This window comes from Electrophorus electricus, chromosome 7 (genome assembly GCF_041902795.1).
Source record: "Electrophorus electricus isolate QZ-2024a chromosome 7, ASM4190279v1, whole genome shotgun sequence".
NCBI classification, from domain to species: Eukaryota; Metazoa; Chordata; class Actinopteri; order Gymnotiformes; family Gymnotidae; genus Electrophorus; species Electrophorus electricus.
In genome coordinates, this window is record NC_137503.1 from 20,198,256 (window position 1) to 20,221,351 (window position 23,096).

Sequence of the window (23,096 nt, forward strand, 5' to 3'; positions counted from 1 at the left end):
ACACAATCTCTTGCCCTGCAATAGTGTTTAAGGTGAATACAAAGCTGTTTCATAGTGTGAAAAAGGTAAAGAACAGAGTTTCAAAGTAAAGATTCTTCTTATAATGCATTCCCTTTTAGTCTAAAACACAATCTCTTGCCCTGAAACAGTGTTTAAGGTGAATACAAAGCTGCTTCATAGTGTTAAAAAGGTAAAGAACAGAGTTTCAAAGTAAAGATTCTTCTTATAATGCAGTCCCTTTTAGTCTAAAACACAAGCTCTTGCCCTGAAACAGTGTTTAAGGTGAATACAAAGCTGATTCATAGTGTGAAAAAGGTAAAGAACAGAGTTTCAAAGTAAAGATTCTTCTTATAATGCATTCCCTTTTAGTTAGTCTAAAACACAATCTCTTGCCCTGCAATAGTGTTTAAGGTGAATACGAAGCTGTTTCATAGTGTGAAAAAGGTAAAGAACATAGTTTCTAAGTAAAGATTCTTCTTATTATGCATTCCCTTTTAGTCTAAAACACAATCTCTTGCCCAGAAACAGTGTTTAAGGTGAATACAAAGCTGTTTCATATTGAGAAAAAGGAAAAGAACATAGTTTCAAAGTAAAGATTCTTCTTATAATGCATTCCCTTTTAGTCTAAAACACAATCTCTTGCCCTGCAATAGTGTTTAAGGTGAATACGAAGCTGTTTCATAGTGTGAAAAAGGTAAAGAACATAGTTTCAAAGTAAAGATTCTTCTTATTATGCATTCCCTTTTAGTCTAAAACACAATCTCTTGCCCTGCAATAGTGTTTAAGGTGAATACAAAGCTGTTTCATAGTGTGAAAAAGGTAAAGAACAGAGTTTCAAAGTAAAGATTCTTCTTATAATGCATTCCCTTTTAGTCTAAAACACAATCTCTTGCCCTGCAATAGTGTTTAAGGTGAATACGAAGCTGTTTCATAATGTGAAAAAGGTAAAGAACATAGTTTCAAAGTAAAGATTCTTCTTATTATGCATTCCCTTTTAGTCTAAAACACAATCTCTTGCCCTGCAATAGTGTTTAAGGTGAATACAAAGCTGTTTCATAGTGTGAAAAAGGTAAAGAACAGAGTTTCAAAGTAAAGATTCTTCTTATAATGCATTCCCTTTTAGTCTAAAACACAATCTCTTGCCCTGAAACAGTGTTTAAGGTGAATACAAAGCTGCTTCATAGTGTTAAAAAGGTAAAGAACAGAGTTTCAAAGTAAAGATTCTTCTTATAATGCAGTCCCTTTTAGTCTAAAACACAAGCTCTTGCCCTGAAACAGTGTTTAAGGTGAATACAAAGCTGCTTCATAGTGTTAAAAAGGTAAAGAACAGAGTTTCAAAGTAAAGATTCTTCTTATAATGCAGTCCCTTTTAGTCTAAAACACAAGCTCTTGCCCTGAAACAGTGTTTAAGGTGAATACAAAGCTGATTCATAGTGTGAAAAAGGTAAAGAACAGAGTTTCAAAGTAAAGATTCTTCTTATAATGCATTCCCTTTTAGTTAGTCTAAAACACAATCTCTTGCCCTGCAATAGTGTTTAAGGTGAATACGAAGCTGTTTCATAGTGTGAAAAAGGTAAAGAACATAGTTTCTAAGTAAAGATTCTTCTTATTATGCATTCCCTTTTAGTCTAAAACACAATCTCTTGCCCAGAAACAGTGTTTAAGGTGAATACAAAGCTGTTTCATATTGAGAAAAAGGAAAAGAACATAGTTTCAAAGTAAAGATTCTTCTTATAATGCATTCCCTTTTAGTTAGTCTAAAACACAATCTCTTGCCCTGCAATAGTGTTTAAGGTGAATACGAAGCTGTTTCATAGTGTGAAAAAGGTAAAGAACATAGTTTCTAAGTAAAGATTCTTCTTATTATGCATTCCCTTTTAGTCTAAAACACAATCTCTTGCCCAGAAACAGTGTTTAAGGTGAATACAAAGCTGTTTCATATTGAGAAAAAGGAAAAGAACATAGTTTCAAAGTAAAGATTCTTCTTATAATGCATTCCCTTTTAGTCTAAAACACAATCTCTTGCCCTGCAATAGTGTTTAAGGTGAATACGAAGCTGTTTCATAGTGTGAAAAAGGTAAAGAACATAGTTTCAAAGTAAAGATTCTTCTTATTATGCATTCCCTTTTAGTCTAAAACACAATCTCTTGCCCTGCAATAGTGTTTAAGGTGAATACAAAGCTGTTTCATAGTGTGAAAAAGGTAAAGAACAGAGTTTCAAAGTAAAGATTCTTCTTATAATGCATTCCCTTTTAGTCTAAAACACAATCTCTTGCCCTGAAACAGTGTTTAAGGTGAATACAAAGCTGCTTCATAGTGTTAAAAAGGTAAAGAACAGAGTTTCAAAGTAAAGATTCTTCTTATAATGCAGTCCCTTTTAGTCTAAAACACAAGCTCTTGCCCTGAAACAGTGTTTAAGGTGAATACAAAGCTGTTTCATAGTGTGAAAAAGGTAAAGAACAGAGTTTCAAAGTAAAGATTCTTCTTATAATGCATTCCCTTTTAGTCTAAAACACAATCTCTTGCCCTGCAATAGTGTTTAAGGTGAATACGAAGCTGTTTCATAGTGTGAAAAAGGTAAAGAACATAGTTTCAAAGTAAAGATTATTCTTATTATGCATTCCCTTTTAGTCTAAAACACAATCTCTTGCCCAGAAACAGTGTTTAAGGTGAATACAAAGCTGTTTCATATTGAGAAAAAGGAAAAGAACATAGTTTCAAAGTAAAGATTCTTCTTATAATGCATTCCCTTTTAGTCTAAAACACAATCTCTTGCCCTGAAACAGTGTTTAAGGTGAATACGAAGCTGTTTCATAGTGTGAAAAAGGTAAAGAACAGAGTTTCAAAGTAAAGATTCTTCTTATAATGCATTCCCTTTTAGTCTAAAACACAATCTCTTGCCCTGCAATAGTGTTTAAGGTGAATACGAAGCTGTTTCATAGTGTGAAAAAGGTAAAGAACATAGTTTCAAAGTAAAGATTCTTCTTATTATGCATTCCCTTTTAGTCTAAAACACAATCTCTTGCCCTGAAACAGTGTTTAAGGTGAATACAAAGCTGCTTCATAGTGTTAAAAAGGTAAAGAACAGAGTTTCAAATTAAAGATTCTTCTTATAATGCAGTCCCTTTTAGTCTAAAACACAAGCTCTTGCCCTGAAACAGTGTTTAAGGTGAATACAAAGCTGATTCATAGTGTGAAAAAGGTAAAGAACATAGTTTCAAAGTAAAGATTCTTCTTATTATGCATTCCCTTTTAGTCTAAAACACAATCTCTTGCCCTGCAATAGTGTTTAAGGTGAATACAAAGCTGTTTCATAGTGTGAAAAAGGTAAAGAACAGAGTTTCAAAGTAAAGATTCTTCTTATAATGCATTCCCTTTTAGTCTAAAACACAATCTCTTGCCCTGAAACAGTGTTTAAGGTGAATACGAAGCTGTTTCATTGTGTGAAAAAGGTAAAGAACAGAGTTTCAAAGTAAAGATTCTTCTTATAATGCATTCCCTTTTAGTCTAAAACACAATCTCTTGCCCTGCAATAGTGTTTAAGGTGAATACAAAGCTGTTTCATAGTGTGAAAAAGGTAAAGAACAGAGTTTCAAAGTAAAGATTCTTCTTATAATGCATTCCCTTTTAGTCTAAAACACAATCTCTTGCCCTGCAATAGTGTTTAAGGTGAATACGAAGCTGTTTCATAGTGTGAAAAAGGTAAAGAACATAGTTTCAAAGTAAAGATTCTTCTTATTATGCATTCCCTTTTAGTCTAAAACACAATCTCTTGCCCTGCAATAGTGTTTAAGGTGAATACAAAGCTGTTTCATAGTGTGAAAAAGGTAAAGAACAGAGTTTCAAAGTAAAGATTCTTCTTATAATGCAGTCCCTTTTAGTCTAAAACACAAGCTCTTGCCCTGAAACAGTGTTTAAGGTGAATACAAAGCTGTTTCATAGTGTGAAAAAGGTAAAGAACAGAGTTTCAAAGTAAAGATTCTTCTTATAATGCATTCCCTTTTAAGGTGAATACAAAGCTGCTTCATAGTGTTAAAAAGGTAAAGAACAGAGTTTCAAAGTAAAGATTCTTCTTATAATGCATTCCCTTTTAGTCTAAAACACAATCTCTTGCCCTGCAATAGTGTTTAAGGTGAATACGAAGCTGTTTCATAGTGTGAAAAAGGTAAAGAACATAGTTTCAAAGTAAAGATTATTCTTATTATGCATTCCCTTTTAGTCTAAAACACAATCTCTTGCCCAGAAACAGTGTTTAAGGTGAATACAAAGCTGTTTCATATTGAGAAAAAGGAAAAGAACATAGTTTCAAAGTAAAGATTCTTCTTATAATGCATTCCCTTTTAGTCTAAAACACAATCTCTTGCCCTGAAACAGTGTTTAAGGTGAATACGAAGCTGTTTCATAGTGTGAAAAAGGTAAAGAACAGAGTTTCAAAGTAAAGATTCTTCTTATTATGCATTCCCTTTTAATCTAAAACACAATCTCTTGCCCTGAAACAGTGTTTAAGGTGAATACGAAGCTGTTTCATTGTGTGAAAAAGGTAAAGAACAGAGTTTCAAAGTAAAGATTCTTCTTATAATGCATTCCCTTTTAGTCTAAAACACAATCTCTTGCCCTGCAATAGTGTTTAAGGTGAATACAAAGCTGTTTCATAGTGTGAAAAAGGTAAAGAACAGAGTTTCAAAGTAAAGATTCTTCTTATAATGCATTCCCTTTTAGTCTAAAACACAATCTCTTGCCCTGCAATAGTGTTTAAGGTGAATACGAAGCTGTTTCATAGTGTGAAAAAGGTAAAGAACATAGTTTCAAAGTAAAGATTCTTCTTATTATGCATTCCCTTTTAGTCTAAAACACAATCTCTTGCCCTGCAATAGTGTTTAAGGTGAATACAAAGCTGTTTCATAGTGTGAAAAAGGTAAAGAACAGAGTTTCAAAGTAGAGATTCTTCTTATAATGCATTCCCTTTTAGTCTAAAACACAATCTCTTGCCCTGCAATAGTGTTTAAGGTGAATACAAAGCTGTTTCATAGTGTGAAAAAGGTAAAGAACAGAGTTTCAAAGTAAAGATTCTTCTTATAATGCATTCCCTTTTAGTCTAAAACACAATCTCTTGCCCTGAAACAGTGTTTAAGGTGAATACAAAGCTGCTTCATAGTGTTAAAAAGGTAAAGAACAGAGTTTCAAAGTAAAGATTCTTCTTATAATGCAGTCCTTTTTAGTCTAAAACACAAGCTCTTGCCCTGAAACAGTGTTTAAGGTGAATACAAAGCTGTTTCATAGTGTGAAAAAGGTAAAGAACAGAGTTTCAAAGTAGAGATTCTTCTTATAATGCATTCCCTTTTAGTCTAAAACACAATCTCTTGCCCTGCAATAGTGTTTAAGGTGAATACAAAGCTGTTTCATATTGAGAAAAAGGAAAAGAACATAGTTTCAAAGTAAAGATTCTTCTTATAATGCATTCCCTTTTAGTCTAAAACACAATCTCTTGCCCTGAAACAGTGTTTAAGGTGAATACGAAGCTGTTTCATAGTGTGAAAAAGGTAAAGAACAGAGTTTCAAAGTAAAGATTCTTCTTATAATGCATTCCCTTTTAGTCTAAAACACAATCTCTTGCCCTGAAACAGTGTTTAAGGTGAATACGAAGCTGTTTCATAGTGTGAAAAAGGTAAAGAACAGAGTTTCAAAGTAAAGATTCTTCTTATAATGCATTCCCTTTTAGTCTAAAACACAATCTCTTGCCCTGCAATAGTGTTTAAGGTGAATACGAAGCTGTTTCATAGTGTGAAAAAGGTAAAGAACATAGTTTCAAAGTAAAGATTCTTCTTATAATGCATTCCCTTTTAGTCTAAAACACAATCTCTTGCCCAGAAACAGTGTTTAAGGTGAATACGAAGCTGTTTCATAGTGTGAAAAAGGTAAAGAACAGAGTTTCAAAGTAAAGATTCTTCTTATTATGCATTCCCTTTTAGTCTAAAACACAATCTCTTGCCCTGAAACAGTGTTTAAGGTGAATACGAAGCTGTTTCATAGTGTGAAAAAGGTAAAGAACATAGTTTCTAAGTAAAGATTCTTCTTATTATGCATTCCCTTTTAGTCTAAAACACAATCTCTTGCCCTGCAATAGTGTTTAAGGTGAATACAAAGCTGTTTCATAGTGTGAAAAAGGTAAAGAACAGAGTTTCAAAGTAAAGATTCTTCTTATAATGCATTCCCTTTTAGTCTAAAACACAATCTCTTGCCCTGAAACAGTGTTTAAGGTGAATACAAAGCTGCTTCATAGTGTTAAAAAGGTAAAGAACAGAGTTTCAAAGTAAAGATTCTTCTTATAATGCAGTCCCTTTTAGTCTAAAACACAAGCTCTTGCCCTGAAACAGTGTTTAAGGTGAATACAAAGCTGATTCATAGTGTGAAAAAGGTAAAGAACAGAGTTTCAAAGTAAAGATTCTTCTTATAATGCATTCCCTTTTAGTCTAAAACACAATCTCTTGCCCTGCAATAGTGTTTAAGGTGAATACGAAGCTGTTTCATAGTGTGAAAAAGGTAAAGAACATAGTTTCAAAGTAAAGATTATTCTTATTATGCATTCCCTTTTATTCTAAAACACAATCTCTTGCCCAGAAACAGTGTTTAAGGTGAATACAAAGCTGTTTCATATTGAGAAAAAGGAAAAGAACATAGTTTCAAAGTAAAGATTCTTCTTATAATGCATTCCCTTTTAGTCTAAAACACAATCTCTTGCCCTGAAACAGTGTTTAAGGTGAATACGAAGCTGTTTCATAGTGTGAAAAAGGTAAAGAACATAGTTTCAAAGTAAAGATTCTTCTTATTATGCATTCCCTTTTAGTCTAAAACACAATCTCTTGCCCTGAAACAGTGTTTAAGGTGAATACAAAGCTGCTTCATAGTGTTAAAAAGGTAAAGAACAGAGTTTCAAAGTAAAGATTCTTCTTATAATGCAGTCCCTTTTAGTCGAAAACACAAGCTCTTGCCCTGAAACAGTGTTTAAGGTGAATACAAAGCTGATTCATAGTGTGAAAAAGGTAAAGAACATAGTTTCAAAGTAAAGATTCTTCTTATTATGCATTCCCTTTTAGTCTAAAACACAATCTCTTGCCCTGCAATAGTGTTTAAGGTGAATACAAAGCTGTTTCAGTGTGAAAAAGGTAAAGAACAGAGTTTCAAAGTAAAGATTCTTCTTATAATGCATTCCCTTTTAGTCTAAAACACAATCTCTTGCCCTGCAATAGTGTTTAAGGTGAATACGAAGCTGTTTCATAGTGTGAAAAAGGTAAAGAACATAGTTTCAAAGTAAAGATTATTCTTATTATGCATTCCCTTTTAGTCTAAAACACAATCTCTTGCCCAGAAACAGTGTTTAAGGTGAATACAAAGCTGTTTCATATTGAGAAAAAGGAAAAGAACATAGTTTCAAAGTAAAGATTCTTCTTATAATGCATTCCCTTTTAGTCTAAAACACAATCTCTTGCCCTGAAACAGTGTTTAAGGTGAATACGAAGCTGTTTCATAGTGTGAAAAAGGTAAAGAACAGAGTTTCAAAGTAAAGATTCTTCTTATTATGCATTCCCTTTTAGTCTAAAACACAATCTCTTGCCCTGAAACAGTGTTTAAGGTGAATACGAAGCTGTTTCATTGTGTGAAAAAGGTAAAGAACAGAGTTTCAAAGTAAAGATTCTTCTTATAATGCATTCCCTTTTAGTCTAAAACACAATCTCTTGCCCTGCAATAGTGTTTAAGGTGAATACAAAGCTGTTTCATAGTGTGAAAAAGGTAAAGAACAGAGGTTCAAAGTAAAGATTCTTCTTATAATGCATTCCCTTTTAGTCTAAAACACAATCTCTTGCCCTGCAATAGTGTTTAAGGTGAATACGAAGCTGTTTCATAGTGTGAAAAAGGTAAAGAACATAGTTTCAAAGTAAAGATTCTTCTTATTATGCATTCCCTTTTAGTCTAAAACACAATCTCTTGCCCTGCAATAGTGTTTAAGGTGAATACAAAGCTGTTTCATAGTGTGAAAAAGGTAAAGAACAGAGTTTCAAAGTAAAGATTCTTCTTATAATGCATTCCCTTTTAGTCTAAAACACAATCTCTTGCCCTGAAACAGTGTTTAAGGTGAATACAAAGCTGCTTCATAGTGTTAAAAAGGTAAAGAACAGAGTTTCAAAGTAAAGATTCTTCTTATAATGCAGTCCCTTTTAGTCTAAAACACAAGCTCTTGCCCTGAAACAGTGTTTAAGGTGAATACAAAGCTGTTTCATAGTGTGAAAAAGGTAAAGAACAGAGCTTCAAAGTAAAGATTCTTCTTATAATGCATTCCCTTTTAGTCTAAAACACAATCTCTTGCACTGCAATAGTGTTTAAGGTGAATACGAAGCTGTTTCATAGTGTGAAAAAGGTAAAGAACATAGTTTCAAAGTAAATATTATTCTTATTATGCATTCCCTTTTAGTCTAAAACACAATCTCTTGCCCAGAAACAGTGTTTAAGGTGAATACAAAGCTGTTTCATATTGAGAAAAAGGAAAAGAACATAGTTTCAAAGTAAAGATTCTTCTTATAATGCATTCCCTTTTAGTCTAAAACACAATCTCTTGCCCTGAAACAGTGTTTAAGGTGAATACGAAGCTGTTTCATAGTGTGAAAAAGGTAAAGAACAGAGTTTCAAAGTAAAGATTCTTCTTATTATGCATTCCCTTTTAGTCTAAAACACAATCTCTTGCCCTGAAACAGTGTTTAAGGTGAATACGAAGCTGTTTCATAGTGTGAAAAAGGTAAAGAACATAGTTTCAAAGTAAAGATTCTTCTTATAATGCATTCCCTTTTAGTCTAAAACACAATCTCTTGCCCTGAAACAGTGTTTAAGGTGAATACGAAGCTGTTTCATAGTGTGAAAAAGGTAAAGAACAGAGTTTCAAAGTAAAGATTCTTCTTATTATGCATTCCCTTTTAGTCTAAAACACAATCTCTTGCCCTGAAACAGTGTTTAAGGTGAATACGAAGCTGTTTCATAGTGTGAAAAAGGTAAAGAACAGAGTTTCAAAGTAAAGATTCTTCTTATAATGCATTCCCTTTTAGTCTAAAACACAATCTCTTGCCCTGCAATAGTGTTTAAGGTGAATACGAAGCTGTTTCATAGTGTGAAAAAGGTAAAGAACATAGTTTCAAAGTAAAGATTCTTCTTATAATGCATTCCCTTTTAGTCTAAAACACAATCTCTTGCCCAGAAACAGTGTTTAAGGTGAATACGAAGCTGTTTCATAGTGTGAAAAAGGTAAAGAACAGAGTTTCAAAGTAAAGATTCTTCTTATTATGCATTCCCTTTTAGTCTAAAACACAATCTCTTGCCCTGAAACAGTGTTTAAGGTGAATACGAAGCTGTTTCATAGTGTGAAAAAGGTAAAGAACATAGTTTCTAAGTAAAGATTCTTCTTATTATGCATTCCCTTTTAGTCTAAAACACAATCTCTTGCCCTGCAATAGTGTTTAAGGTGAATACAAAGCTGTTTCATAGTGTGAAAAAGGTAAAGAACAGAGTTTCAAAGTAAAGATTCTTCTTATAATGCATTCCCTTTTAGTCTAAAACACAATCTCTTGCCCTGAAACAGTGTTTAAGGTGAATACAAAGCTGCTTCATAGTGTTAAAAAGGTAAAGAACAGAGTTTCAAAGTAAAGATTCTTCTTATAATGCAGTCCCTTTTAGTCTAAAACACAAGCTCTTGCCCTGAAACAGTGTTTAAGGTGAATACATAGCTGATTCATAGTGTGAAAAAGGTAAAGAACAGAGTTTCAAAGTAAAGATTCTTCTTATAATGCATTCCCTTTTAGTCTAAAACACAATCTCTTGCCCTGCAATAGTGTTTAAGGTGAATACGAAGCTGTTTCATAGTGTGAAAAAGGTAAAGAACATAGTTTCAAAGTAAAGATTATTCTTATTATGCATTCCCTTTTAGTCTAAAACACAATCTCTTGCCCAGAAACAGTGTTTAAGGTGAATACAAAGCTGTTTCATATTGAGAAAAAGGAAAAGAACATAGTTTCAAAGTAAAGATTCTTCTTATAATGCATTCCCTTTTAGTCTAAAACACAATCTCTTGCCCTGCAATAGTGTTTAAGGTGAATACGAAGCTGTTTCATAGTGTGAAAAAGGTAAAGAACATAGTTTCAAAGTAAAGATTCTTCTTATTATGCATTCCCTTTTAGTCTAAAACACAATCTCTTGCCCTGCAATAGTGTTTAAGTTGAATACAAAGCTGTTTCATAGTGTGAAAAAGGTAAAGAACAGAGTTTCAAAGTAAAGATTCTTCTTATAATGCATTCCCTTTTAGTCTAAAACACAATCTCTTGCCCTGAAACAGTGTTTAAGGTGAATACAAAGCTGCTTCATAGTGTTAAAAAGGTAAAGAACAGAGTTTCAAAGTAAAGATTCTTCTTATAATGCAGTCCCTTTTAGTCTAAAACACAAGCTCTTGCCCTGAAACAGTGTTTAAGGTGAATACAAAGCTGTTTCATAGTGTGAAAAAGGTAAAGAACAGAGTTTCAAAGTAAAGATTCTTCTTATAATGCATTCCCTTTTAGTCTAAAACACAATCTCTTGCCCTGCAATAGTGTTTAAGGTGAATACGAAGCTGTTTCATAGTGTGAAAAAGGTAAAGAACATAGTTTCAAAGTAAAGATTATTCTTATTATGCATTCCCTTTTATTCTAAAACACAATCTCTTGCCCAGAAACAGTGTTTAAGGTGAATACAAAGCTGTTTCATATTGAGAAAAAGGAAAAGAACATAGTTTCAAAGTAAAGATTCTTCTTATAATGCATTCCCTTTTAGTCTAAAACACAATCTCTTGCCCTGAAACAGTGTTTAAGGTGAATACGAAGCTGTTTCATAGTGTGAAAAAGGTAAAGAACATAGTTTCAAAGTAAAGATTCTTCTTATTATGCATTCCCTTTTAGTCTAAAACACAATCTCTTGCCCTGAAACAGTGTTTAAGGTGAATACAAAGCTGCTTCATAGTGTTAAAAAGGTAAAGAACAGAGTTTCAAAGTAAAGATTCTTCTTATAATGCAGTCCCTTTTAGTCGAAAACACAAGCTCTTGCCCTGAAACAGTGTTTAAGGTGAATACAAAGCTGATTCATAGTGTGAAAAAGGTAAAGAACATAGTTTCAAAGTAAAGATTCTTCTTATTATGCATTCCCTTTTAGTCTAAAACACAATCTCTTGCCCTGCAATAGTGTTTAAGGTGAATACAAAGCTGTTTCATAGTGTGAAAAAGGTAAAGAACAGAGTTTCAAAGTAAAGATTCTTCTTATAATGCATTCCCTTTTAGTCTAAAACACAATCTCTTGCCCTGCAATAGTGTTTAAGGTGAATACGAAGCTGTTTCATAGTGTGAAAAAGGTAAAGAACATAGTTTCAAAGTAAAGATTATTCTTATTATGCATTCCCTTTTAGTCTAAAACACAATCTCTTGCCCAAAAACAGTGTTTAAGGTGAATACAAAGCTGTTTCATATTGAGAAAAAGGAAAAGAACATAGTTTCAAAGTAAAGATTCTTCTTATAATGCATTCCCTTTTAGTCTAAAACACAATCTCTTGCCCTGAAACAGTGTTTAAGGTGAATACGAAGCTGTTTCATAGTGTGAAAAAGGTAAAGAACAGAGTTTCAAAATAAAGATTCTTCCTATTATGCATTCCCTTTTAGTCTAAAACGCAATCTCTTGCCCTGAAACAGTGTTTAAGGTGAATACGAAGCTGTTTCATTGTGTGAAAAAGGTAAAGAACAGAGTTTCAAAGTAAAGATTCTTCTTATAATGCATTCCCTTTTAGTCTAAAACACAATCTCTTGCCCTGCAATAGTGTTTAAGGTGAATACAAAGCTGTTTCATAGTGTGAAAAAGGTAAAGAACAGAGGTTCAAAGTAAAGATTCTTCTTATAATGCATTCCCTTTTAGTCTAAAACACAATCTCTTGCCCTGCAATAGTGTTTAAGGTGAATACGAAGCTGTTTCATAGTGTGAAAAAGGTAAAGAACATAGTTTCAAAGTAAAGATTCTTCTTATTATGCATTCCCTTTTAGTCTAAAACACAATCTCTTGCCCTGCAATAGTGTTTAAGGTGAATACAAAGCTGTTTCATAGTGTGAAAAAGGTAAAGAACAGAGTTTCAAAGTAAAGATTCTTCTTATAATGCATTCCCTTTTAGTCTAAAACACAATCTCTTGCCCTGAAACAGTGTTTAAGGTGAATACAAAGCTGCTTCATAGTGTTAAAAAGGTAAAGAACAGAGTTTCAAAGTAAAGATTCTTCTTATAATGCAGTCCCTTTTAGTCTAAAACACAAGCTCTTGCCCTGAAACAGTGTTTAAGGTGAATACAAAGCTGTTTCATAGTGTGAAAAAGGTAAAGAACAGAGCTTCAAAGTAAAGATTCTTCTTATAATGCATTCCCTTTTAGTCTAAAACACAATCTCTTGCACTGCAATAGTGTTTAAGGTGAATACGAAGCTGTTTCATAGTGTGAAAAAGGTAAAGAACATAGTTTCAAAGTAAATATTATTCTTATTATGCATTCCCTTTTAGTCTAAAACACAATCTCTTGCCCAGAAACAGTGTTTAAGGTGAATACAAAGCTGTTTCATATTGAGAAAAAGGAAAAGAACATAGTTTCAAAGTAAAGATTCTTCTTATAATGCATTCCCTTTTAGTCTAAAACACAATCTCTTGCCCTGAAACAGTGTTTAAGGTGAATACGAAGCTGTTTCATAGTGTGAAAAAGGTAAAGAACAGAGTTTCAAAGTAAAGATTCTTCTTATTATGCATTCCCTTTTAGTCTAAAACACAATCTCTTGCCCTGAAACAGTGTTTAAGGTGAATACGAAGCTGTTTCATAGTGTGAAAAAGGTAAAGAACATAGTTTCAAAGTAAAGATTCTTCTTATTATGCATTCCCTTTTAGTCTAAAACACAATCTCTTGCCCTGAAACAGTGTTTAAGGTGAATACAAAGCTGCTTCATAGTGTTAAAAAGGTAAAGAACAGAGTTTCAAAGTAAAGATTCTTCTTATAATGCAGTCCCTTTTAGTCTAAAACACAAGCTCTTGCCCTGAAACAGTGTTTAAGGTGAATACAAAGCTGATTCATAGTGTGAAAAAGGTAAAGAACATAGTTTCAAAGTAAAGATTCTTCTTATTATGCATTCCCTTTTAGTCTAAAACACAATCTCTTGCCCTGCAATAGTGTTTAAGGTGAATACAAAGCTGTTTCATAGTGTGAAAAAGGTAAAGAACAGAGTTTCAAAGTAAAGATTCTTCTTATAATGCATTCCCTTTTAGTCTAAAACACAATCTCTTGCCCTGAAACAGTGTTTAAGGTGAATACAAAGCTGCTTCATAGTGTTTAAAAGGTAAAGAACAGAGTTTCAAAGTAAAGATTCTTCTTATAATGCAGTCCCTTTTAGTCTAAAACACAAGCTCTTGCCCTGAAACAGTGTTTAATGTGAATACAAAGCTGATTCATAGTGTTAAAAAGGTAAAGAACAGAGTTTCAAAGTAAAGATTCTTCTTATAATGCAGTCCCTTTTAGTCTAAAACACAAGCTCTTGCCCTGAAACAGTGTTTAAGGTGAATACAAAGCTGATTCATAGTGTGAAAAAGGTAAAGAACATAGTTTCAAAGTAAAGATTCTTCTTATAATGCAGTCTCTTTTAGTCTAAAACACAATCTCTTGCCCTGAAACAGTGTTTAAGTTGAATACAAAGCTGTTTCATAGTGCGAAAAAGGTAAAGAACATAGTTTCAAAGTAAAGATTCTTCTTATTATGCATTCCCTTTTAATCTAAAACACAATCTCTTGCCCTGCAATAGTGTTTAAGGTGAATACAAAGCTGTTTCATAGTGTGAAAAAGGTAAAAAACAGAGTTTCAAAGTAAAGATTCTTCTTATAATGCATTCCCTTTTAGTCTAAAACACAATCTCTTGCCCTGAAACAGTGTTTAAGGTGAATACAAAGCTGCTTAATAGTGTTAAAAAGGTAAAGAAAAGAGTTTCAAAGTAAAGATTCTTCTTATAATGCAATCCCTTTTAGTCTAAAACACAAGCTCTTGCCCTGAAACAGTGTTTAAGGTGAATACAAAGCTGATTCATAGTGTGAAAAAGGTAAAGAACAGAGTTTCAAAGTAAAGATTCTTCTTATTATGCATTCCCTTTTAGTCTAAAACACAATCTCTTGCCCTGAAACAGTTTTTAAGGTGAATACGAAGCTGTTTCATAGTGTGAAAAACGTAAAGAACAGAGTTTCAAAGTAAAGATTCTTCTTATAATGCAGTCCCTTTTAGTCTAAAACACAAGCTCTTGCCCTGAAACAGTGTTTAAGGTGAATACAAAGCTGATTCATAGTGTTAAAAAGGTAAAGAACAGAGTTTCAAAGTAAAGATTCTTCTTATAATGCATTCCCTTTTAGTCTAAAACACAATCTCTTGCCCTGAAACAGTGTTTAAGGTGAATACGAAGCTGTTTCATAGTGTGAAAAAGGTAAAGAACAGAGTTTCAAAGTAAAGATTCTTCTTATTATGCATTCCCTTTTAGTCTAAAACACAATCTCTTGCCCTGAAACAGTGTTTAAGGTGAATACGAAGCTGTTTCATAGTGTGAAAAAGGTAAAGAACATAGTTTCAAAGTAAAGATTCTTCTTATAATGCATTCCCTTTTAGTCTAAAACACAATCTCTTGCCCTGAAACAGTGTTTAAGGTGAATACGAAGCTGTTTCATAGTGTGAAAAAGGTAAAGAACATAGTTTCAAAGTAAAGATTCTTCTTATTATGCATTCCCTTTTAGTCTAAAACACAATCTCTTGCCCTGCAATAGTGTTTAAGGTGAATACAAAGCTGTTTCATAGTGTGAAAAAGGTAAAGAACAGAGTTTCAAAGTAAAGATTCTTCTTATAATGCATTCCCTTTTAGTCTAAAACACAATCTCTTGCCCTGCAATAGTGTTTAAGGTGAATACGAAGCTGTTTCATAGTGTGAAAAAGGTAAAGAACATAGTTTCAAAGTAAAGATTATTCTTATTATGCATTCCCTTTTAGTCTAAAACACAATCTCTTGCCCAGAAACAGTGTTTAAGGTGAATACAAAGCTGTTTCATATTGAGAAAAAGGAAAAGAACATAGTTTCAAAGTAAAGATTCTTCTTATAATGCATTCCCTTTTAGTCTAAAACACAATCTCTTGCCCTGAAACAGTGTTTAAGGTGAATACGAAGCTGTTTCATAGTGTGAAAAAGGTAAAGAACAGAGTTTCAAAGTAAAGATTCTTCTTATTATGCATTCCCTTTTAGTCTAAAACACAATCTCTTGCCCTGAAACAGTGTTTAAGGTGAATACGAAGCTGTTTCATTGTGTGAAAAAGGTAAAGAACAGAGTTTCAAAGTAAAGATTCTTCTTATAATGCATTCCCTTTTAGTCTAAAACACAATCTCTTGCCCTGCAATAGTGTTTAAGGTGAATACAAAGCTGTTTCATAGTGTGAAAAAGGTAAAGAACAGAGGTTCAAAGTAAAGATTCTTCTTATAATGCATTCCCTTTTAGTCTAAAACACAATCTCTTGCCCTGCAATAGTGTTTAAGGTGAATACGAAGCTGTTTCATAGTGTGAAAAAGGTAAAGAACATAGTTTCAAAGTAAAGATTCTTCTTATTATGCATTCCCTTTTAGTCTAAAACACAATCTCTTGCCCTGCAATAGTGTTTAAGGTGAATACAAAGCTGTTTCATAGTGTGAAAAAGGTAAAGAACAGAGTTTCAAAGTAAAGATTCTTCTTATAATGCATTCCCTTTTAGTCTAAAACACAATCTCTTGCCCTGAAACAGTGTTTAAGGTGAATACAAAGCTGCTTCATAGTGTTAAAAAGGTAAAGAACAGAGTTTCAAAGTAAAGATTCTTCTTATAATGCAGTCCCTTTTAGTCTAAAACACAAGCTCTTGCCCTGAAACAGTGTTTAAGGTGAATACAAAGCTGTTTCATAGTGTGAAAAAGGTAAAGAACAGAGCTTCAAAGTAAAGATTCTTCTTATAATGCATTCCCTTTTAGTCTAAAACACAATCTCTTGCACTGCAATAGTGTTTAAGGTGAATACGAAGCTGTTTCATAGTGTGAAAAAGGTAAAGAACATAGTTTCAAAGTAAATATTATTCTTATTATGCATTCCCTTTTAGTCTAAAACACAATCTCTTGCCCAGAAACAGTGTTTAAGGTGAATACAAAGCTGTTTCATATTGAGAAAAAGGAAAAGAACATAGTTTCAAAGTAAAGATTCTTCTTATAATGCATTCCCTTTTAGTCTAAAACACAATCTCTTGCCCTGAAACAGTGTTTAAGGTGAATACGAAGCTGTTTCATAGTGTGAAAAAGGTAAAGAACAGAGTTTCAAAGTAAAGATTCTTCTTATTATGCATTCCCTTTTAGTCTAAAACACAATCTCTTGCCCTGAAACAGTGTTTAAGGTGAATACGAAGCTGTTTCATAGTGTGAAAAAGGTAAAGAACATAGTTTCAAAGTAAAGATTCTTCTTATTATGCATTCCCTTTTAGTCTAAAACACAATCTCTTGCCCTGAAACAGTGTTTAAGGTGAATACAAAGCTGCTTCATAGTGTTAAAAAGGTAAAGAACAGAGTTTCAAAGTAAAGATTCTTCTTATAATGCAGTCCCTTTTAGTCTAAAACACAAGCTCTTGCCCTGAAACAGTGTTTAAGGTGAATACAAAGCTGATTCATAGTGTGAAAAAGGTAAAGAACATAGTTTCAAAGTAAAGATTCTTCTTATTATGCATTCCCTTTTAGTCTAAAACACAATCTCTTGCCCTGCAATAGTGTTTAAGGTGAATACAAAGCTGTTTCATAGTGTGAAAAAGGTAAAGAACAGAGTTTCAAAGTAAAGATTCTTCTTATAATGCATTCCCTTTTAGTCTAAAACACAATCTCTTGCCCTGAAACAGTGTTTAAGGTGAATACAAAGCTGCTTCATAGTGTTTAAAAGGTAAAGAACAGAGTTTCAAAGTAAAGATTCTTCTTATAATGCAGTCCCTTTTAGTCTAAAACACAAGCTCTTGCCCTGAAACAGTGTTTAAGGTGAATACAAAGCTGATTCATAGTGTTAAAAAGGTAAAGAACAGAGTTTCAAAGTAAAGATTCTTCTTATAATGCAGTCCCTTTTAGTCTAAAACACAAGCTCTTGCCCTGAAACAGTGTTTAAGGTGAATACAAAGCTGATTCATAGTGTGAAAAAGGTAAAGAACATAGTTTCAAAGTAAAGATTCTTCTTATAATGCAGTCTCTTTTAGTCTAAAACACAATCTCTTGCCCTGAAACAGTGTTTAAGTTGAATACAAAGCTGTTTCATAGTGCGAAAAAGGTAAAGAACATAGTTTCAAAGTAAAGATTCTTCTTATTATGCATTCCCTTTTAATCTAAAACACAATCTCTTGCCCTGCAATAGTGTTTAAGGTGAATACAAAGCTGTTTCATAGTGTGAAAAAGGTAAAAAACAGAGTTTCAAAGTAAAGATTCTTCTTATAATGCATTCCCTTTTAGTCTAAAACACAATCTCTTGCCCTGAAACAGTGTTTAAGGTGAATACAAAGCTGCTTAATAGTGTTAAAAAGGTAAAGAAAAGAGTTTCAAAGTAAAGATTCTTCTTATAATGCAATCCCTTTTAGTCTAAAACACAAGCTCTTGCCCTGAAACAGTGTTTAAGGTGAATACAAAGCTGATTCATAGTGTGAAAAAGGTAAAGAACAGAGTTTCAAAGTAAAGATTCTTCTTATTATGCATTCCCTTTTAGTCTAAAACACAATCTCTTGCCCTGAAACAGTTTTTAAGGTGAATACGAAGCTGTTTCATAGTGTGAAAAACGTAAAGAACAGAGTTTCAAAGTAAAGATTCTTCTTATAATGCAGTCCCTTTTAGTCTAAAACACAAGCTCTTGCCCTGAAACAGTGTTTAAGGTGAATACAAAGCTGATTCATAGTGTTAAAAAGGTAAAGAACAGAGTTTCAAAGTAAAGATTCTTCTTATAATGCATTCCCTTTTAGTCTAAAACACAATCTCTTGCCCTGAAACAGTGTTTAAGGTGAATACGAAGCTGTTTCATAGTGTGAAAAAGGTAAAGAACAGAGTTTCAAAGTAAAGATTCTTCTTATTATGCATTCCCTTTTAGTCTAAAACACAATCTCTTGCCCTGAAACAGTGTTTAAGGTGAATACGAAGCTGTTTCATAGTGTGAAAAAGGTAAAGAACATAGTTTCAAAGTAAAGATTCTTCTTATAATGCATTCCCTTTTAGTCTAAAACACAATCTCTTGCCCTGAAACAGTGTTTAAGGTGAATACGAAGCTGTTTCATAGTGTGAAAAAGGTAAAGAACAGAGTTTCAAAGTAAAGATTCTTCTTATTATGCATTCCCTTTTAGTCTAAAACACAATCTCTTGCCCTGAAACAGTGTTTAAGGTGAATACGAAGCTGTTTCATAGTGTGAAAAAGGTAAAGAACAGAGTTTCAAAGTAAAGATTCTTCTTATAATGCATTCCCTTTTAGTCTAAAACACAATCTCTTGCCCTGCAATAGTGTTTAAGGTGAATACGAAGCTGTTTCATAGTGTGAAAAAGGTAAAGAACATAGTTTCAAAGTAAAGATTCTTCTTATAATGCATTCCCTTTTAGTCTAAAACACAATCTCTTGCCCAGAAACAGTGTTTAAGGTGAATACGAAGCTGTTTCATAGTGTGAAAAAGGTAAAGAACAGAGTTTCAAAGTAAAGATTCTTCTTATTATGCATTCCCTTTTAGTCTAAAACACAATCTCTTGCCCTGAAACAGTGTTTAAGGTGAATACGAAGCTGTTTCATAGTGTGAAAAAGGTAAAGAACATAGTTTCTAAGTAAAGATTCTTCTTATTATGCATTCCCTTTTAGTCTAAAACACAATCTCTTGCCCTGCAATAGTGTTTAAGGTGAATACAAAGCTGTTTCATAGTGTGAAAAAGGTAAAGAACAGAGTTTCAAAGTAAAGATTCTTCTTATAATGCATTCCCTTTTAGTCTAAAACACAATCTCTTGCCCTGAAACAGTGTTTAAGGTGAATACAAAGCTGCTTCATAGTGTTAAAAAGGTAAAGAACAGAGTTTCAAAGTAAAGATTCTTCTTATAATGCAGTCCCTTTTAGTCTAAAACACAAGCTCTTGCCCTGAAACAGTGTTTAAGGTGAATACAAAGCTGATTCATAGTGTGAAAAAGGTAAAGAACAGAGTTTCAAAGTAAAGATTCTTCTTATAATGCATTCCCTTTTAGTCTAAAACACAATCTCTTGCCCTGCAATAGTGTTTAAGGTGAATACGAAGCTGTTTCATAGTGTGAAAAAGGTAAAGAACATAGTTTCAAAGTAAAGATTATTCTTATTATGCATTCCCTTTTAGTCTAAAACACAATCTCTTGCCCAGAAACAGTGTTTAAGGTGAATACAAAGCTGTTTCATATTGAGAAAAAGGAAAAGAACATAGTTTCAAAGTAAAGATTCTTCTTATAATGCATTCCCTTTTAGTCTAAAACACAATCTCTTGCCCTGCAATAGTGTTTAAGGTGAATACGAAGCTGTTTCATAGTGTGAAAAAGGTAAAGAACATAGTTTCAAAGTAAAGATTCTTCTTATTATGCATTCCCTTTTAGTCTAAAACACAATCTCTTGCCCTGCAATAGTGTTTAAGTTGAATACAAAGCTGTTTCATAGTGTGAAAAAGGTAAAGAACAGAGTTTCAAAGTAAAGATTCTTCTTATAATGCATTCCCTTTTAGTCTAAAACACAATCTCTTGCCCTGAAACAGTGTTTAAGGTGAATACAAAGCTGCTTCATAGTGTTAAAAAGGTAAAGAACAGAGTTTCAAAGTAAAGATTCTTCTTATAATGCAGTCCCTTTTAGTCTAAAACACAAGCTCTTGCCCTGAAACAGTGTTTAAGGTGAATACAAAGCTGTTTCATAGTGTGAAAAAGGTAAAGAACAGAGTTTCAAAGTAAAGATTCTTCTTATAATGCATTCCCTTTTAGTCTAAAACACAATCTCTTGCCCTGCAATAGTGTTTAAGGTGAATACGAAGCTGTTTCATAGTGTGAAAAAGGTAAAGAACATAGTTTCAAAGTAAAGATTATTCTTATTATGCATTCCCTTTTATTCTAAAACACAATCTCTTGCCCAGAAACAGTGTTTAAGGTGAATACAAAGCTGTTTCATATTGAGAAAAAGGAAAAGAACATAGTTTCAAAGTAAAGATTCTTCTTATAATGCATTCCCTTTTAGTCTAAAACACAATCTCTTGCCCTGAAACAGTGTTTAAGGTGAATACGAAGCTGTTTCATAGTGTGAAAAAGGTAAAGAACATAGTTTCAAAGTAAAGATTCTTCTTATTATGCATTCCCTTTTAGTCTAAAACACAATCTCTTGCCCTGAAACAGTGTTTAAGGTGAATACAAAGCTGCTTCATAGTGTTAAAAAGGTAAAGAACAGAGTTTCAAAGTAAAGATTCTTCTTATAATGCAGTCCCTTTTAGTCGAAAACACAAGCTCTTGCCCTGAAACAGTGTTTAAGGTGAATACAAAGCTGATTCATAGTGTGAAAAAGGTAAAGAACATAGTTTCAAAGTAAAGATTCTTCTTATTATGCATTCCCTTTTAGTCTAAAACACAATCTCTTGCCCTGCAATAGTGTTTAAGGTGAATACAAAGCTGTTTCATAGTGTGAAAAAGGTAAAGAACAGAGTTTCAAAGTAAAGATTCTTCTTATAATGCATTCCCTTTTAGTCTAAAACACAATCTCTTGCCCTGCAATAGTGTTTAAGGTGAATACGAAGCTGTTTCATAGTGTGAAAAAGGTAAAGAACATAGTTTCAAAGTAAAGATTATTCTTATTATGCATTCCCTTTTAGTCTAAAACACAATCTCTTGCCCAGAAACAGTGTTTAAGGTGAATACAAAGCTGTTTCATATTGAGAAAAAGGAAAAGAACATAGTTTCAAAGTAAAGATTCTTCTTATAATGCATTCCCTTTTAGTCTAAAACACAATCTCTTGCCCTGAAACAGTGTTTAAGGTGAATACGAAGCTGTTTCATAGTGTGAAAAAGGTAAAGAACAGAGTTTCAAAGTAAAGATTCTTCTTATTATGCATTCCCTTTTAGTCTAAAACACAATCTCTTGCCCTGAAACAGTGTTTAAGGTGAATACGAAGCTGTTTCATTGTGTGAAAAAGGTAAAGAACAGAGTTTCAAAGTAAAGATTCTTCTTATAATGCATTCCCTTTTAGTCTAAAACACAATCTCTTGCCCTGCAATAGTGTTTAAGGTGAATACAAAGCTGTTTCATAGTGTGAAAAAGGTAAAGAACAGAGTTTCAAAGTAAAGATTCTTCTTATAATGCATTCCCTTTTAGTCTAAAACACAATCTCTTGCCCTGAAACAGTGTTTAAGGTGAATACAAAGCTGCTTCATAGTGTTAAAAAGGTAAAGAACAGAGTTTCAAAGTAAAGATTCTTCTTATAATGCAGTCCCTTTTAGTCTAAAACACAAGCTCTTGCCCTGAAACAGTGTTTAAGGTGAATACAAAGCTGTTTCATAGTGTGAAAAAGGTAAAGAACAGAGCTTCAAAGTAAAGATTCTTCTTATAATGCATTCCCTTTTAGTCTAAAACACAATCTCTTGCACTGCAATAGTGTTTAAGGTGAATACGAAGCTGTTTCATAGTGTGAAAAAGGTAAAGAACATAGTTTCAAAGTAAATATTATTCTTATTATGCATTCCCTTTTAGTCTAAAACACAATCTCTTGCCCAGAAACAGTGTTTAAGGTGAATACAAAGCTGTTTCATATTGAGAAAAAGGAAAAGAACATAGTTTCAAAGTAAAGATTCTTCTTATAATGCATTCCCTTTTAGTCTAAAACACAATCTCTTGCCCTGAAACAGTGTTTAAGGTGAATACGAAGCTGTTTCATAGTGTGAAAAAGGTAAAGAACAGAGTTTCAAAGTAAAGATTCTTCTTATTATGCATTCCCTTTTAGTCTAAAACACAATCTCTTGCCCTGAAACAGTGTTTAAGGTGAATACGAAGCTGTTTCATAGTGTGAAAAAGGTAAAGAACATAGTTTCAAAGTAAAGATTCTTCTTATTATGCATTCCCTTTTAGTCTAAAACACAATCTCTTGCCCTGAAACAGTGTTTAAGGTGAATACAAAGCTGCTTCATAGTGTTAAAAAGGTAAAGAACAGAGTTTCAAAGTAAAGATTCTTCTTATAATGCAGTCCCTTTTAGTCTAAAACACAAGCTCTTGCCCTGAAACAGTGTTTAAGGTGAATACAAAGCTGATTCATAGTGTGAAAAAGGTAAAGAACATAGTTTCAAAGTAAAGATTCTTCTTATTATGCATTCCCTTTTAGTCTAAAACACAATCTCTTGCCCTGCAATAGTGTTTAAGGTGAATACAAAGCTGTTTCATAGTGTGAAAAAGGTAAAGAACAGAGTTTCAAAGTAAAGATTCTTCTTATAATGCATTCCCTTTTAGTCTAAAACACAATCTCTTGCCCTGAAACAGTGTTTAAGGTGAATACAAAGCTGCTTCATAGTGTTAAAAAGGTAAAGAACAGAGTTTCAAAGTAAAGATTCTTCTTATAATGCAGTCCCTTTTAGTCTAAAACACAAGCTCTTGCCCTGAAACAGTGTTTAAGGTGAATACAAAGCTGATTCATAGTGTGAAAAAGGTAAAGAACATAGTTTCAAAGTAAAGATTCTTCTTATAATGCAGTCCCTTTTAGTCTAAAACACAAGCTCTTGCCCTGAAACAGTGTTTAAGGTGAATACAAAGCTGTTTCATAGTGTGAAAAAGGTAAAGAACAGAGCTTCAAAGTAAAGATTCTTCTTATAATGCATTCCCTTTTAGTCTAAAACACAATCTCTTGCACTGCAATAGTGTTTAAGGTGAATACGAAGCTGTTTCATAGTGTGAAAAAGGTAAAGAACATAGTTTCAAAGTAAATATTATTCTTATTATGCATTCCCTTTTAGTCTA